This window comes from Phyllobates terribilis, unplaced genomic scaffold (genome assembly GCF_046119375.1).
Source record: "Phyllobates terribilis strain yellow unplaced genomic scaffold, ASM4611937v1 Scaffold_142__1_contigs__length_4687701, whole genome shotgun sequence".
NCBI lineage: Eukaryota > Metazoa > Chordata > Amphibia > Anura > Dendrobatidae > Phyllobates > Phyllobates terribilis.
The window spans coordinates 2,317,915-2,333,228 of record NW_027362902.1 but is presented as its reverse complement, the minus strand read 5'-3'; the positions used below and the strand labels follow the sequence as shown (position 1 = coordinate 2,333,228).

Here is a 15,314-nt window from a genome sequence, read left to right as displayed (position 1 = left end):
TGGCTTCTGCAACTTTGAACATGAAAAATCCAATGAGGAGAAGAAAAGCAAAGCCAAAGAGTCCATCCCCAAATCCGACAAACAAGCAAAATGAACAAAAAACATTGAATTCAATTCTTTCTGATTTTAGAAACTGCATTAAAGAAGGGGTGCACCGGTCCTGGAGATACTGCAATACCAGGTCAATGCGTGGAGTGGACAGAGCAAGCTCTTTTTCCATCTCCCTGTTCTAAAAATCCATTTAATATATGGTCCCCAGATAGGGGACGTATCAGATATTAAACTGATAAGAACAGATACTACACTTGATCTTAGCCAAAAGGCCGAGAAGCGATAACCAGAATTGGTTTCAAACTACGGAGCCACCCAAGGATCCTGAAAAGTCCATTTGTGGAGATGAGCTCCTGGACTCCCGTTAAGAAGACATGTTGTCAACCTCTAGATCCCTTACATGCCTGCACTTTTCGGCTTGCTGCTGCTGCAATCCACGCGTTTTAGATCTGCATAACTCCACCTCTTTAAACACAGCACCTTCACCCCCTGCTGTTCCCACCCGCCTCAACACCGTTGAAAGGGAGGAGAACCAATTAAGGCGGGGGGTGGGGTGGAACGAGCAGCTGTCTACCCTTAGCAGGAGGGCTCCTGATTACATACCTCTCCTGCTGCTGCTGCTGCTGGCTGTCCAGCAGCAGACTGAAGGTGGCTGCTGCTGTGCACAGGTATATAAAGGCTCAGAGCCTATTATGACACGCGCAGCCAGCGTTCCATTGCCACATTCCATCTACTGCAGGCAGGATACCTGGCTGGCTGAATGTCGCTGAGAAGCTCACAGAGACCGCCATAAGCAACAGTTTAACAGAATGCCACAGACTAATCAACCAAACTTTTTGGGTTGGGTTCTCTTTTATAGTCTGCAGGCATTAAATGAAAGAAGTCAGTGTTCCAGCAGAAGGAGACAACGTTTCAGAAAAGGCATTGTAGCAAACCAAAAAAGAAATTTTAAGCGCAGCAGAGTAACCAGCGCACATACCTGTTAGCTCAGGTGAGTTTAAAAGGCTGCTGTTGATAACAAGGGCATTTGCTAAATAGATGGTGTGTGTGCAACAATATACTGAAAGGTCAATTATATTGTGCAGCTTATCTCACCACCTGTAGTTATTTAGGTGAAAGCTCCAAAATGCTTGCCTAATATGTCTGTTTATCCAAAAGGAAGTAAAAAGGGAGAGCTAGAAAGATAGCATTGTATCACATTACATGGCAATGCAATGCACAGTTGCTGAAGTTGAACCAAAATGAGCTTGTAATCTGGCTTCTGCAACTTTGAACATGAAAAATCCAATGAGGAGAAGAAAAGCAAAGCCAAAGAGTCCATCCCCAAATCCGACAAACAAGCAAAATGAACAAAAAACATTGAATTCAATTCTTTCTGATTTTAGAAACTGCATTAAAGAAGGGGTGCACCGGTCCTGGAGATACTGCAATACCAGGTCAATGCGTGGAGTGGACAGAGCAAGCTCTTTTTCCATCTCCCTGTTCTAAAAATCCATTTAATATATGGTCCCCAGATAGGGGACGTATCAGATATTAAACTGATAAGAACAGATACTACACTTGATCTTAGCCAAAAGGCCGAGAAGCGATAACCAGAATTGGTTTCAAACTACGGAGCCACCCAAGGATCCTGAAAAGTCCAATTGTGGAGATGAGCTCCTGGACTCCCGTTAAGAAGACATGTTGTCAACCTCTAGATCCCTTACATGCCTGCACTTTTCGGCTTGCTGCTGCTGCAATCCACGCGTTTTAGATCTGCATAACTCCACCTCTTTAAACACAGCACCTTCACCCCCTGCTGTTCCCACCCGCCTCAACACCGTTGGAAGGGAGGAGAACCAATTAAGGCGGGGGGTGGGGTGGAACGAGCAGCTGTCTACCCTTAGCAGGAGGGCTCCTGATTACATACCTCTCCTGCTGCTGCTGCTGCTGGCTGTCCAGCAGCAGACTGAAGGTGGCTGCTGCTGTGCACAGGTATATAAAGGCTCAGAGCCTATTATGACACGCGCAGCCAGCGTTCCATTGCCACATTCCATCTACTGCAGGCAGGATACCTGGCTGGCTGAATGTCGCTGAGAAGCTCACAGAGACCGCCATAAGCAACAGTTTAACAGAATGCCACAGACTAATCAACCAAACTTTTTGGGTTGGGTTCTCTTTTATAGTCTGCAGGCATTAAATGAAAGAAGTCAGTGTTCCAGCAGAAGGAGACAACGTTTCAGAAAAGGCATTGTAGCAAACCAAAAAAGAAATTTTAAGCGCAGCAGAGTAACCAGCGCACATACCTGTTAGCTCAGGTGAGTTTAAAAGGCTGCTGTTGATAACAAGGGCATTTGCTAAATAGATGGTGTGTGTGCAACAATATACTGAAAGGTCAATTATATTGTGCAGCTTATCTCACCACCTGTAGTTATTTAGGTGAAAGCTCCAAAATGCTTGCCTAATATGTCTGTTTATCCAAAAGGAAGTAAAAAGGGAGAGCTAGAAAGATAGCATTGCATCACATTACATGGCAATGCAATGCACAGTTGCTGAAGTTGAACCAAAATGAGCTTGTAATCTGGCTTCTGCAACTTTGAACATGAAAAATCCAATGAGGAGAAGAAAAGCAGAGCCAAAGAGTCCATCCCAAAATCCGACAAACAAGCAAAATGAACAAAAAACATTGAATTCAATTCTTTCTGATTTTAGAAACTGCATTAAAGAAGGGGTGCACCGGTCCTGGAGATACTGCAATACCAGGTCCATGCGTGGAGTGGACAGAGCAAGCTCTTTTTCCATCTCCCTGTTCTAAAAATCCATTTAATATATGGTCCCCAGATAGGGGACGTATCAGATATTAAACTGATAAGAACAGATACTACACTTGATCTTAGCCAAAAGGCCGAGAAGCGATAACCAGAATTGGTTTCAAACTACGGAGCCACCCAAGGATCCTAAAAAGTCCATTTGTGGAGATGAGCTCCTGGACTCCCGTTAAGAAGACATGTTGTCAACCTCTAGATCCCTTACATGCCTGCACTTTTCGGCTTGCTGCTGCTGCAATCCACGCGTTTTAGATCTGCATAACTCCACCTCTTTAAACACAGCACCTTCACCCCCTGCTGTTCCCACCCGCCTCAACACCGTTGGAAGGGAGGAGAACCAATTAAGGCGGGGGGTGGGGTGGAACGAGCAGCTGTCTACCCTTAGCAGGAGGGCTCCTGATTACATACCTCTCCTGCTGCTGCTGCTGCTGGCTGTCCAGCAGCAGACTGAAGGTGGCTGCTGCTGTGCACAGGTATATAAAGGCTCAGAGCCTATTATGACACGCGCAGCCAGCATTCCATTGCCACATTCCATCTACTGCAGGCAGGATACCTGGCTGGCTGAATGTCGCTGAGAACCTCACAGAGACCGCCATAAGCAACAGTTTAACAGAATGCCACAGACTAATCAACCAAACTTTTTGGGTTGGGTTCTCTTTTATAGTCTGCAGGCATTAAATGAAAGAAGTCAGTGTTCCAGCAGAAGGAGACAACGTTTCAGAAAAGGCATTGTAGCAAACCAAAAAAGAAATTTTAAGCGCAGCAGAGTAACCAGCGCACATACCTGTTAGCTCAGGTGAGTTTAAAAGGCTGCTGTTGATAACAAGGGCATTTGCTAAATAGATGGTGTGTGTGCAACAATATACTGAAAGGTCAATTATATTGTGCAGCTTATCTCACCACCTGTAGTTATTTAGGTGAAAGCTCCAAAATGCTTGCCTAATATGTCTGTTTATCCAAAAGGAAGTAAAAAGGGAGAGCTAGAAAGATAGCATTGCATCACATTACATGGCAATGCAATGCACAGTTGCTGAAGTTGAACCAAAATGAGCTTGTAATCTGGCTTCTGCAACTTTGAACATGAAAAATCCAATGAGGAGAAGAAAAGCAGAGCCAAAGAGTCCATCCCAAAATCCGACAAACAAGCAAAATGAACAAAAAACATTGAATTCAATTCTTTCTGATTTTAGAAACTGCATTAAAGAAGGGGTGCACCGGTCCTGGAGATACTGCAATACCAGGTCAATGCGTGCAGTGGACAGAGCAAGCTCTTTTTCCATCTCCCTGTTCTAAAAATCCATTTAATATATGGTCCCCAGATAGGGGACGTATCAGATATTAAACTGATAAGAACAGATACTACACTTGATCTTAGCCAAAAGGCCGAGAAGCGATAACCAGAATTGGTTTCAAACTACGGAGCCACCCAAGGATCCTAAAAAGTCCATTTGTGGAGATGAGCTCCTGGACTCCCGTTAAGAAGACATGTTGTCAACCTCTAGATCCCTTACATGCCTGCACTTTTCGGCTTGCTGCTGCTGCAATCCACGCGTTTTAGATCTGCATAACTCCACCTCTTTAAACACAGCACCTTCACCCCCTGCTGTTCCCACCCGCCTCAACACCGTTGGAAGGGAGGAGAACCAATTAAGGCGGGGGGTGGGGTGGAACGAGCAGCTGTCTACCCTTAGCAGGAGGGCTCCTGATTACATACCTCTCCTGCTGCTGCTGCTGCTGGCTGTCCAGCAGCAGACTGAAGGTGGCTGCTGCTGTGCACAGGTATATAAAGGCTCAGAGCCTATTATGACACGCGCAGCCAGCGTTCCATTGCCACATTCCATCTACTGCAGGCAGGATACCTGGCTGGCTGAATGTCGCTGAGAAGCTCACAGAGACCGCCATAAGCAACAGTTTAACAGAATGCCACAGACTAATCAACCAAACTTTTTGGGTTGGGTTCTCTTTTATAGTCTGCAGGCATTAAATGAAAGAAGTCAGTGTTCCAGCAGAAGGAGACAACGTTTCAGAAAAGGCATTGTAGCAAACCAAAAAAGAAATTTTAAGCGCAGCAGAGTAACCAGCGCACATACCTGTTAGCTCAGGTGAGTTTAAAAGGCTGCTGTTGATAACAAGGGCATTTGCTAAATAGATTGTGTGTGTGCAACAATATACTGAAAGGTCAATTATATTGTGCAGCTTATCTCACCACCTGTAGTTATTTAGGTGAAAGCTCCAAAATGCTTGCCTAATATGTCTGTTTATCCAAAAGGAAGTAAAAAGGGAGAGCTAGAAAGATAGCATTGCATCACATTACATGGCAATGCAATGCACAGTTGCTGAAGTTGAACCAAAATGAGCTTGTAATCTGGCTTCTGCAACTTTGAACATGAAAAATCCAATGAGGAGAAGAAAAGCAGAGCCAAAGAGTCCATCCCAAAATCCGACAAACAAGCAAAATGAACAAAAAACATTGAATTCAATTCTTTCTGATTTTAGAAACTGCATTAAAGAAGGGGTGCACCGGTCCTGGAGATACTGCAATACCAGGTCAATGCGTGGAGTGGACAGAGCAAGCTCTTTTTCCATCTCCCTGTTCTAAAAATCCATTCAATATATGGTCCCCAGATAGGGGACGTATCAGATATTAAACTGATAAGAACAGATACTACACTTGATCTTAGCCAAAAGGCCGAGAAGCGATAACCAGAATTGGTTTCAAACTACGGAGCCACCCAAGGATCCTAAAAAGTCCATTTGTGGAGATGAGCTCCTGGACTCCCGTTAAGAAGACATGTTGTCAACCTCTAGATCCCTTACATGCCTGCACTTTTCGGCTTGCTGCTGCTGCAATCCACGCGTTTTAGATCTGCATAACTCCACCTCTTTAAACACAGCACCTTCACCCCCTGCTGTTCCCACCCGCCTCAACACCGTTGGAAGGGAGGAGAACCAATTAAGGCGGGGGGTGGGGTGGAACGAGCAGCTGTCTACCCTTAGCAGGAGGGCTCCTGATTACATACCTCTCCTGCTGCTGCTGCTGCTGGCTGTCCAGCAGCAGACTGAAGGTGGCTGCTGCTGTGCACAGGTATATAAAGGCTCAGAGCCTATTATGACACGCGCAACCAGCGTTCCATTGCCACATTCCATCTACTGCAGGCAGGATACCTGGCTGGCTGAATGTCGCTGAGAAGCTCACAGAGACCGCCATAAGCAACAGTTTAACAGAATGCCACAGACTAATCAACCAAACTTTTTGGGTTGGGTTCTCTTTTATAGTCTGCAGGCATTAAATGAAAGAAGTCAGTGTTCCAGCAGAAGGAGACAACGTTTCAGAAAAGGCATTGTAGCAAACCAAAAAAGAAATTTTAAGCGCAGCAGAGTAACCAGCGCACATACCTGTTAGCTCAGGTGAGTTTAAAAGGCTGCTGTTGATAACAAGGGCATTTGCTAAATAGATGGTGTGTGTGCAACAATATACTGAAAGGTCAATTATATTGTGCAGCTTATCTCACCACCTGTAGTTATTTAGGTGAAAGCTCCAAAATGCTTGCCTAATATGTCTGTTTATCCAAAAGGAAGTAAAAAGGGAGAGCTAGAAAGATAGCATTGCATCACATTACATGGCAATGCAATGCACAGTTGCTGAAGTTGAACCAAAATGAGCTTGTAATCTGGCTTCTGCAACTTTGAACATGAAAAATCCAATGAGGAGAAGAAAAGCAGAGCCAAAGAGTCCATCCCAAAATCCGACAAACAAGCAAAATGAACAAAAAACATTGAATTCAATTCTTTCTGATTTTAGAAACTGCATTAAAGAAGGGGTGCACCGGTCCTGGAGATACTGCAATACCAGGTCAATGCGTGGAGTGGACAGAGCAAGCTCTTTTTCCATCTCCCTGTTCTAAAAATCCATTTAATATATGGTCCCCAGATAGGGGACGTATCAGATATTAAACTGATAAGAACAGATACTACACTTGATCTTAGCCAAAAGGCCGAGAAGCGATAACCAGAATTGGTTTCAAACTACGGAGCCACCCAAGGATCCTAAAAAGTCCATTTGTGGAGATGAGCTCCTGGACTCCCGTTAAGAAGACATGTTGTCAACCTCTAGATCCCTTACATGCCTGCACTTTTCGGCTTGCTGCTGCTGCAATCCACGCGTTTTAGATCTGCATAACTCCACCTCTTTAAACACAGCACCTTCACCCCCTGCTGTTCCCACCCGCCTCAACACCGTTGGAAGGGAGGAGAACCAATTAAGGCGGGGGGTGGGGTGGAACGAGCAGCTGTCTACCCTTAGCAGGAGGGCTCCTGATTACATACCTCTCCTGCTGCTGCTGCTGCTGGCTGTCCAGCAGCAGACTGAAGGTGGCTGCTGCTGTGCACAGGTATATAAAGGCTCAGAGCCTATTATGACACGCGCAGCCAGCGTTCCATTGCCACATTCCATCTACTGCAGGCAGGATACCTGGCTGGCTGAATGTCGCTGAGAAGCTCACAGAGACCGCCATAAGCAACAGTTTAACAGAATGCCACAGACTAATCAACCAAACTTTTTGGGTTGGGTTCTCTTTTATAGTCTGCAGGCATTAAATGAAAGAAGTCAGTGTTCCAGCAGAAGGAGACAACGTTTCAGAAAAGGCATTGTAGCAAACCAAAAAAGAAATTTTAAGCGCAGCAGAGTAACCAGCGCACATACCTGTTAGCTCAGGTGAGTTTAAAAGGCTGCTGTTGATAACAAGGGCATTTGCTAAATAGATTGTGTGTGTGCAACAATATACTGAAAGGTCAATTATATTGTGCAGCTTATCTCACCACCTGTAGTTATTTAGGTGAAAGCTCCAAAATGCTTGCCTAATATGTCTGTTTATCCAAAAGGAAGTAAAAAGGGAGAGCTAGAAAGATAGCATTGCATCACATTACATGGCAATGCAATGCACAGTTGCTGAAGTTGAACCAAAATGAGCTTGTAATCTGGCTTCTGCAACTTTGAACATGAAAAATCCAATGAGGAGAAGAAAAGCAGAGCCAAAGAGTCCATCCCAAAATCCGACAAACAAGCAAAATGAACAAAAAACATTGAATTCAATTCTTTCTGATTTTAGAAACTGCATTAAAGAAGGGGTGCACCGGTCCTGGAGATACTGCAATACCAGGTCAATGCGTGGAGTGGACAGAGCAAGCTCTTTTTCCATCTCCCTGTTCTAAAAATCCATTTAATATATGGTCCCCAGATAGGGGACGTATCAGATATTAAACTGATAAGAACAGATACTACACTTGATCTTAGCCAAAAGGCCGAGAAGCGATAACCAGAATTGGTTTCAAACTACGGAGCCACCCAAGGATCCTAAAAAGTCCATTTGTGGAGATGAGCTCCTGGACTCCCGTTAAGAAGACATGTTGTCAACCTCTAGATCCCTTACATGCCTGCACTTTTCGGCTTGCTGCTGCTGCAATCCACGCGTTTTAGATCTGCATAACTCCACCTCTTTAAACACAGCACCTTCACCCCCTGCTGTTCCCACCCGCCTCAACACCGTTGGAAGGGAGGAGAACCAATTAAGGCGGGGGGTGGGGTGGAACGAGCAGCTGTCTACCCTTAGCAGGAGGGCTCCTGATTACATACCTCTCCTGCTGCTGCTGCTGCTGGCTGTCCAGCAGCAGACTGAAGGTGGCTGCTGCTGTGCACAGGTATATAAAGGCTCAGAGCCTATTATGACACGCGCAACCAGCGTTCCATTGCCACATTCCATCTACTGCAGGCAGGATACCTGGCTGGCTGAATGTCGCTGAGAAGCTCACAGAGACCGCCATAAGCAACAGTTTAACAGAATGCCACAGACTAATCAACCAAACTTTTTGGGTTGGGTTCTCTTTTATAGTCTGCAGGCATTAAATGAAAGAAGTCAGTGTTTCAGCAGAAGGAGACAACGTTTCAGAAAAGGCATTGTAGCAAACCAAAAAAGAAATTTTAAGCGCAGCAGAGTAACCAGCGCACATACCTGTTAGCTCAGGTGAGTTTAAAAGGCTGCTGTTGATAACAAGGGCATTTGCTAAATAGATGGTGTGTGTGCAACAATATACTGAAAGGTCAATTATATTGTGCAGCTTATCTCACCACCTGTAGTTATTTAGGTGAAAGCTCCAAAATGCTTGCCTAATATGTCTGTTTATCCAAAAGGAAGTAAAAAGGGAGAGCTAGAAAGATAGCATTGCATCACATTACATGGCAATGCAATGCACAGTTGCTGAAGTTGAACCAAAATGAGCTTGTAATCTGGCTTCTGCAACTTTGAACATGAAAAATCCAATGAGGAGAAGAAAAGCAGAGCCAAAGAGTCCATCCCAAAATCCGACAAACAAGCAAAATGAACAAAAAACATTGAATTCAATTCTTTCTGATTTTAGAAACTGCATTAAAGAAGGGGTGCACCGGTCCTGGAGATACTGCAATACCAGGTCAATGCGTGGAGTGGACAGAGCAAGCTCTTTTTCCATCTCCCTGTTCTAAAAATCCATTTAATATATGGTCCCCAGATAGGGGACGTATCAGATATTAAACTGATAAGAACAGATACTACACTTGATCTTAGCCAAAAGGCCGAGAAGCGATAACCAGAATTGGTTTCAAACTACGGAGCCACCCAAGGATCCTAAAAAGTCCATTTGTGGAGATGAGCTCCTGGACTCCCGTTAAGAAGACATGTTGTCAACCTCTAGATCCCTTACATGCCTGCACTTTTCGGCTTGCTGCTGCTGCAATCCACGCGTTTTAGATCTGCATAACTCCACCTCTTTAAACACAGCACCTTCACCCCCTGCTGTTCCCACCCGCCTCAACACCGTTGGAAGGGAGGAGAACCAATTAAGGCGGGGGGTGGGGTGGAACGAGCAGCTGTCTACCCTTAGCAGGAGGGCTCCTGATTACATACCTCTCCTGCTGCTGCTGCTGCTGGCTGTCCAGCAGCAGACTGAAGGTGGCTGCTGCTGTGCACAGGTATATAAAGGCTCAGAGCCTATTATGACACGCGCAGCCAGCGTTCCATTGCCACATTCCATCTACTGCAGGCAGGATACCTGGCTGGCTGAATGTCGCTGAGAAGCTCACAGAGACCGCCATAAGCAACAGTTTAACAGAATGCCACAGACTAATCAACCAAACTTTTTGGGTTGGGTTCTCTTTTATAGTCTGCAGGCATTAAATGAAAGAAGTCAGTGTTCCAGCAGAAGGAGACAACGTTTCAGAAAAGGCATTGTAGCAAACCAAAAAAGAAATTTTAAGCGCAGCAGAGTAACCAGCGCACATACCTGTTAGCTCAGGTGAGTTTAAAAGGCTGCTGTTGATAACAAGGGCATTTGCTAAATAGATGGTGTGTGTGCAACAATATACTGAAAGGTCAATTATATTGTGCAGCTTATCTCACCACCTGTAGTTATTTAGGTGAAAGCTCCAAAATGCTTGCCTAATATGTCTGTTTATCCAAAAGGAAGTAAAAAGGGAGAGCTAGAAAGATAGCATTGCATCACATTACATGGCAATGCAATGCACAGTTGCTGAAGTTGAACCAAAATGAGCTTGTAATCTGGCTTCTGCAACTTTGAACATGAAAAATCCAATGAGGAGAAGAAAAGCAGAGCCAAAGAGTCCATCCCAAAATCCGACAAACAAGCAAAATGAACAAAAAACATTGAATTCAATTCTTTCTGATTTTAGAAACTGCATTAAAGAAGGGGTGCACCGGTCCTGGAGATACTGCAATACCAGGTCAATGCGTGGAGTGGACAGAGCAAGCTCTTTTTCCATCTCCCTGTTCTAAAAATCCATTTAATATATGGTCCCCAGATAGGGGACGTATCAGATATTAAACTGATAAGAACAGATACTACACTTGATCTTAGCCAAAAGGCCGAGAAGCGATAACCAGAATTGGTTTCAAACTACGGAGCCACCCAAGGATCCTAAAAAGTCCATTTGTGGAGATGAGCTCCTGGACTCCCGTTAAGAAGACATGTTGTCAACCTCTAGATCCCTTACATGCCTGCACTTTTCGGCTTGCTGCTGCTGCAATCCACGCGTTTTAGATCTGCATAACTCCACCTCTTTAAACACAGCACCTTCACCCCCTGCTGTTCCCACCCGCCTCAACACCGTTGGAAGGGAGGAGAACCAATTAAGGCGGGGGGTGGGGTGGAACGAGCAGCTGTCTACCCTTAGCAGGAGGGCTCCTGATTACATACCTCTCCTGCTGCTGCTGCTGCTGGCTGTCCAGCAGCAGACTGAAGGTGGCTGCTGCTGTGCACAGGTATATAAAGGCTCAGAGCCTATTATGACACGCGCAGCCAGCGTTCCATTGCCACATTCCATCTACTGCAGGCAGGATACCTGGCTGGCTGAATGTCGCTGAGAAGCTCACAGAGACCGCCATAAGCAACAGTTTAACAGAATGCCACAGACTAATCAACCAAACTTTTTGGGTTGGGTTCTCTTTTATAGTCTGCAGGCATTAAATGAAAGAAGTCAGTGTTCCAGCAGAAGGAGACAACGTTTCAGAAAAGGCATTGTAGCAAACCAAAAAAGAAATTTTAAGCGCAGCAGAGTAACCAGCGCACATACCTGTTAGCTCAGGTGAGTTTAAAAGGCTGCTGTTGATAACAAGGGCATTTGCTAAATAGATGGTGTGTGTGCAACAATATACTGAAAGGTCAATTATATTGTGCAGCTTATCTCACCACCTGTAGTTATTTAGGTGAAAGCTCCAAAATGCTTGCCTAATATGTCTGTTTATCCAAAAGGAAGTAAAAAGGGAGAGCTAGAAAGATAGCATTGCATCACATTACATGGCAATGCAATGCACAGTTGCTGAAGTTGAACCAAAATGAGCTTGTAATCTGGCTTCTGCAACTTTGAACATGAAAAATCCAATGAGGAGAAGAAAAGCAGAGCCAAAGAGTCCATCCCAAAATCCGACAAACAAGCAAAATGAACAAAAAACATTGAATTCAATTCTTTCTGATTTTAGAAACTGCATTAAAGAAGGGGTGCACCGGTCCTGGAGATACTGCAATACCAGGTCAATGCGTGGAGTGGACAGAGCAAGCTCTTTTTCCATCTCCCTGTTCTAAAAATCCATTTAATATATGGTCCCCAGATAGGGGACGTATCAGATATTAAACTGATAAGAACAGATACTACACTTGATCTTAGCCAAAAGGCCGAGAAGCGATAACCAGAATTGGTTTCAAACTACGGAGCCACCCAAGGATCCTAAAAAGTCCATTTGTGGAGATGAGCTCCTGGACTCCCGTTAAGAAGACATGTTGTCAACCTCTAGATCCCTTACATGCCTGCACTTTTCGGCTTGCTGCTGCTGCAATCCACGCGTTTTAGATCTGCATAACTCCACCTCTTTAAACACAGCACCTTCACCCCCTGCTGTTCCCACCCGCCTCAACACCGTTGGAAGGGAGGAGAACCAATTAAGGCGGGGGGTGGGGTGGAACGAGCAGCTGTCTACCCTTAGCAGGAGGGCTCCTGATTACATACCTCTCCTGCTGCTGCTGCTGCTGGCTGTCCAGCAGCAGACTGAAGGTGGCTGCTGCTGTGCACAGGTATATAAAGGCTCAGAGCCTATTATGACACGCGCAGCCAGCGTTCCATTGCCACATTCCATCTACTGCAGGCAGGATACCTGGCTGGCTGAATGTCGCTGAGAAGCTCACAGAGACCGCCATAAGCAACAGTTTAACAGAATGCCACAGACTAATCAACCAAACTTTTTGGGTTGGGTTCTCTTTTATAGTCTGCAGGCATTAAATGAAAGAAGTCAGTGTTCCAGCAGAAGGAGACAACGTTTCAGAAAAGGCATTGTAGCAAACCAAAAAAGAAATTTTAAGCGCAGCAGAGTAACCAGCGCACATACCTGTTAGCTCAGGTGAGTTTAAAAGGCTGCTGTTGATAACAAGGGCATTTGCTAAATAGATTGTGTGTGTGCAACAATATACTGAAAGGTCAATTATATTGTGCAGCTTATCTCACCACCTGTAGTTATTTAGGTGAAAGCTCCAAAATGCTTGCCTAATATGTCTGTTTATCCAAAAGGAAGTAAAAAGGGAGAGCTAGAAAGATAGCATTGCATCACATTACATGGCAATGCAATGCACAGTTGCTGAAGTTGAACCAAAATGAGCTTGTAATCTGGCTTCTGCAACTTTGAACATGAAAAATCCAATGAGGAGAAGAAAAGCAGAGCCAAAGAGTCCATCCCAAAATCCGACAAACAAGCAAAATGAACAAAAAACATTGAATTCAATTCTTTCTGATTTTAGAAACTGCATTAAAGAAGGGGTGCACCGGTCCTGGAGATACTGCAATACCAGGTCAATGCGTGGAGTGGACAGAGCAAGCTCTTTTTCCATCTCCCTGTTCTAAAAATCCATTTAATATATGGTCCCCAGATAGGGGACGTATCAGATATTAAACTGATAAGAACAGATACTACACTTGATCTTAGCCAAAAGGCCGAGAAGCGATAACCAGAATTGGTTTCAAACTACGGAGCCACCCAAGGATCCTAAAAAGTCCATTTGTGGAGATGAGCTCCTGGACTCCCGTTAAGAAGACATGTTGTCAACCTCTAGATCCCTTACATGCCTGCACTTTTCGGCTTGCTGCTGCTGCAATCCACGCGTTTTAGATCTGCATAACTCCACCTCTTTAAACACAGCACCTTCACCCCCTGCTGTTCCCACCCGCCTCAACACCGTTGGAAGGGAGGAGAACCAATTAAGGCGGGGGGTGGGGTGGAACGAGCAGCTGTCTACCCTTAGCAGGAGGGCTCCTGATTACATACCTCTCCTGCTGCTGCTGCTGCTGGCTGTCCAGCAGCAGACTGAAGGTGGCTGCTGCTGTGCACAGGTATATAAAGGCTCAGAGCCTATTATGACACGCGCAGCCAGCGTTCCATTGCCACATTCCATCTACTGCAGGCAGGATACCTGGCTGGCTGAATGTCGCTGAGAAGCTCACAGAGACCGCCATAAGCAACAGTTTAACAGAATGCCACAGACTAATCAACCAAACTTTTTGGGTTGGGTTCTCTTTTATAGTCTGCAGGCATTAAATGAAAGAAGTCAGTGTTCCAGCAGAAGGAGACAACGTTTCAGAAAAGGCATTGTAGCAAACCAAAAAAGAAATTTTAAGCGCAGCAGAGTAACCAGCGCACATACCTGTTAGCTCAGGTGAGTTTAAAAGGCTGCTGTTGATAACAAGGGCATTTGCTAAATAGATGGTGTGTGTGCAACAATATACTGAAAGGTCAATTATATTGTGCAGCTTATCTCACCACCTGTAGTTATTTAGGTGAAAGCTCCAAAATGCTTGCCTAATATGTCTGTTTATCCAAAAGGAAGTAAAAAGGGAGAGCTAGAAAGATAGCATTGCATCACATTACATGGCAATGCAATGCACAGTTGCTGAAGTTGAACCAAAATGAGCTTGTAATCTGGCTTCTGCAACTTTGAACATGAAAAATCCAATGAGGAGAAGAAAAGCAGAGCCAAAGAGTCCATCCCAAAATCCGACAAACAAGCAAAATGAACAAAAAACATTGAATTCAATTCTTTCTGATTTTAGAAACTGCATTAAAGAAGGGGTGCACCGGTCCTGGAGATACTGCAATACCAGGTCAATGCGTGGAGTGGACAGAGCAAGCTCTTTTTCCATCTCCCTGTTCTAAAAATCCATTTAATATATGGTCCCCAGATAGGGGACGTATCAGATATTAAACTGATAAGAACAGATACTACACTTGATCTTAGCCAAAAGGCCGAGAAGCGATAACCAGAATTGGTTTCAAACTACGGAGCCACCCAAGGATCCTAAAAAGTCCATTTGTGGAGATGAGCTCCTGGACTCCCGTTAAGAAGACATGTTGTCAACCTCTAGATCCCTTACATGCCTGCACTTTTCGGCTTGCTGCTGCTGCAATCCACGCGTTTTAGATCTGCATAACTCCACCTCTTTAAACACAGCACCTTCACCCCCTGCTGTTCCCACCCGCCTCAACACCGTTGGAAGGGAGGAGAACCAATTAAGGCGGGGGGTGGGGTGGAACGAGCAGCTGTCTACCCTTAGCAGGAGGGCTCCTGATTACATACCTCTCCTGCTGCTGCTGCTGCTGGCTGTCCAGCAGCAGACTGAAGGTGGCTGCTGCTGTGCACAGGTATATAAAGGCTCAGAGCCTATTATGACACGCGCAGCCAGCGTTCCATTGCCACATTCCATCTACTGCAGGCAGGATACCTGGCTGGCTGAATGTCGCTGAGAAGCTCACAGAGACCGCCATAAGCAACAGTTTAACAGAATGCCACAGACTAATCAACCAAACTTTTTGGGTTGGGTTCTCTTTTATAGTCTGCAGGCATTAAATGAAAGAAGTCAGTGTTCCAGCA

General features: G+C 45.1%; 12 non-coding genes across 12 annotated transcripts; all 12 read right to left on the bottom strand.

Moving 5' to 3' along the window:
* Nucleotides 1-144: 144 nt before the first annotated feature.
* Nucleotides 145-335, bottom strand: LOC141205641 (U2 spliceosomal RNA). Its single transcript, XR_012276321.1, has one exon. It is a non-coding gene; the product is annotated as a U2 spliceosomal RNA (small nuclear RNA).
* A 1,115-nt stretch (nucleotides 336-1,450) lies between these two features.
* On the bottom strand, nucleotides 1,451-1,641 carry LOC141205640 (U2 spliceosomal RNA). Its single transcript, XR_012276320.1, has one exon. It is a non-coding gene; the product is annotated as a U2 spliceosomal RNA (small nuclear RNA).
* Nucleotides 1,642-2,756: 1,115 nt separating this feature from the next.
* On the bottom strand, nucleotides 2,757-2,947 carry LOC141206091 (U2 spliceosomal RNA). The gene has a single exon (XR_012276757.1). It is a non-coding gene; the product is annotated as a U2 spliceosomal RNA (small nuclear RNA).
* A 1,115-nt stretch (nucleotides 2,948-4,062) lies between these two features.
* Nucleotides 4,063-4,253, bottom strand: LOC141206128 (U2 spliceosomal RNA). The gene has a single exon (XR_012276794.1). It is a non-coding gene; the product is annotated as a U2 spliceosomal RNA (small nuclear RNA).
* A 1,115-nt stretch (nucleotides 4,254-5,368) lies between these two features.
* Nucleotides 5,369-5,559, bottom strand: LOC141206083 (U2 spliceosomal RNA). The gene has a single exon (XR_012276749.1). It is a non-coding gene; the product is annotated as a U2 spliceosomal RNA (small nuclear RNA).
* A 1,115-nt stretch (nucleotides 5,560-6,674) lies between these two features.
* LOC141205639 (U2 spliceosomal RNA) lies at nucleotides 6,675-6,865 on the bottom strand. Its single transcript, XR_012276319.1, has one exon. It is a non-coding gene; the product is annotated as a U2 spliceosomal RNA (small nuclear RNA).
* A 1,115-nt stretch (nucleotides 6,866-7,980) lies between these two features.
* Nucleotides 7,981-8,171, bottom strand: LOC141205637 (U2 spliceosomal RNA). The gene has a single exon (XR_012276318.1). It is a non-coding gene; the product is annotated as a U2 spliceosomal RNA (small nuclear RNA).
* Nucleotides 8,172-9,286: 1,115 nt separating this feature from the next.
* On the bottom strand, nucleotides 9,287-9,477 carry LOC141205636 (U2 spliceosomal RNA). The gene has a single exon (XR_012276317.1). It is a non-coding gene; the product is annotated as a U2 spliceosomal RNA (small nuclear RNA).
* Nucleotides 9,478-10,592: 1,115 nt separating this feature from the next.
* LOC141205635 (U2 spliceosomal RNA) lies at nucleotides 10,593-10,783 on the bottom strand. Its single transcript, XR_012276316.1, has one exon. It is a non-coding gene; the product is annotated as a U2 spliceosomal RNA (small nuclear RNA).
* A 1,115-nt stretch (nucleotides 10,784-11,898) lies between these two features.
* LOC141205633 (U2 spliceosomal RNA) lies at nucleotides 11,899-12,089 on the bottom strand. Its single transcript, XR_012276314.1, has one exon. It is a non-coding gene; the product is annotated as a U2 spliceosomal RNA (small nuclear RNA).
* Nucleotides 12,090-13,204: 1,115 nt separating this feature from the next.
* On the bottom strand, nucleotides 13,205-13,395 carry LOC141205632 (U2 spliceosomal RNA). Its single transcript, XR_012276313.1, has one exon. It is a non-coding gene; the product is annotated as a U2 spliceosomal RNA (small nuclear RNA).
* A 1,115-nt stretch (nucleotides 13,396-14,510) lies between these two features.
* Nucleotides 14,511-14,701, bottom strand: LOC141205631 (U2 spliceosomal RNA). The gene has a single exon (XR_012276312.1). It is a non-coding gene; the product is annotated as a U2 spliceosomal RNA (small nuclear RNA).
* Between the last annotated feature and the right edge of the window lie 613 nt (nucleotides 14,702-15,314).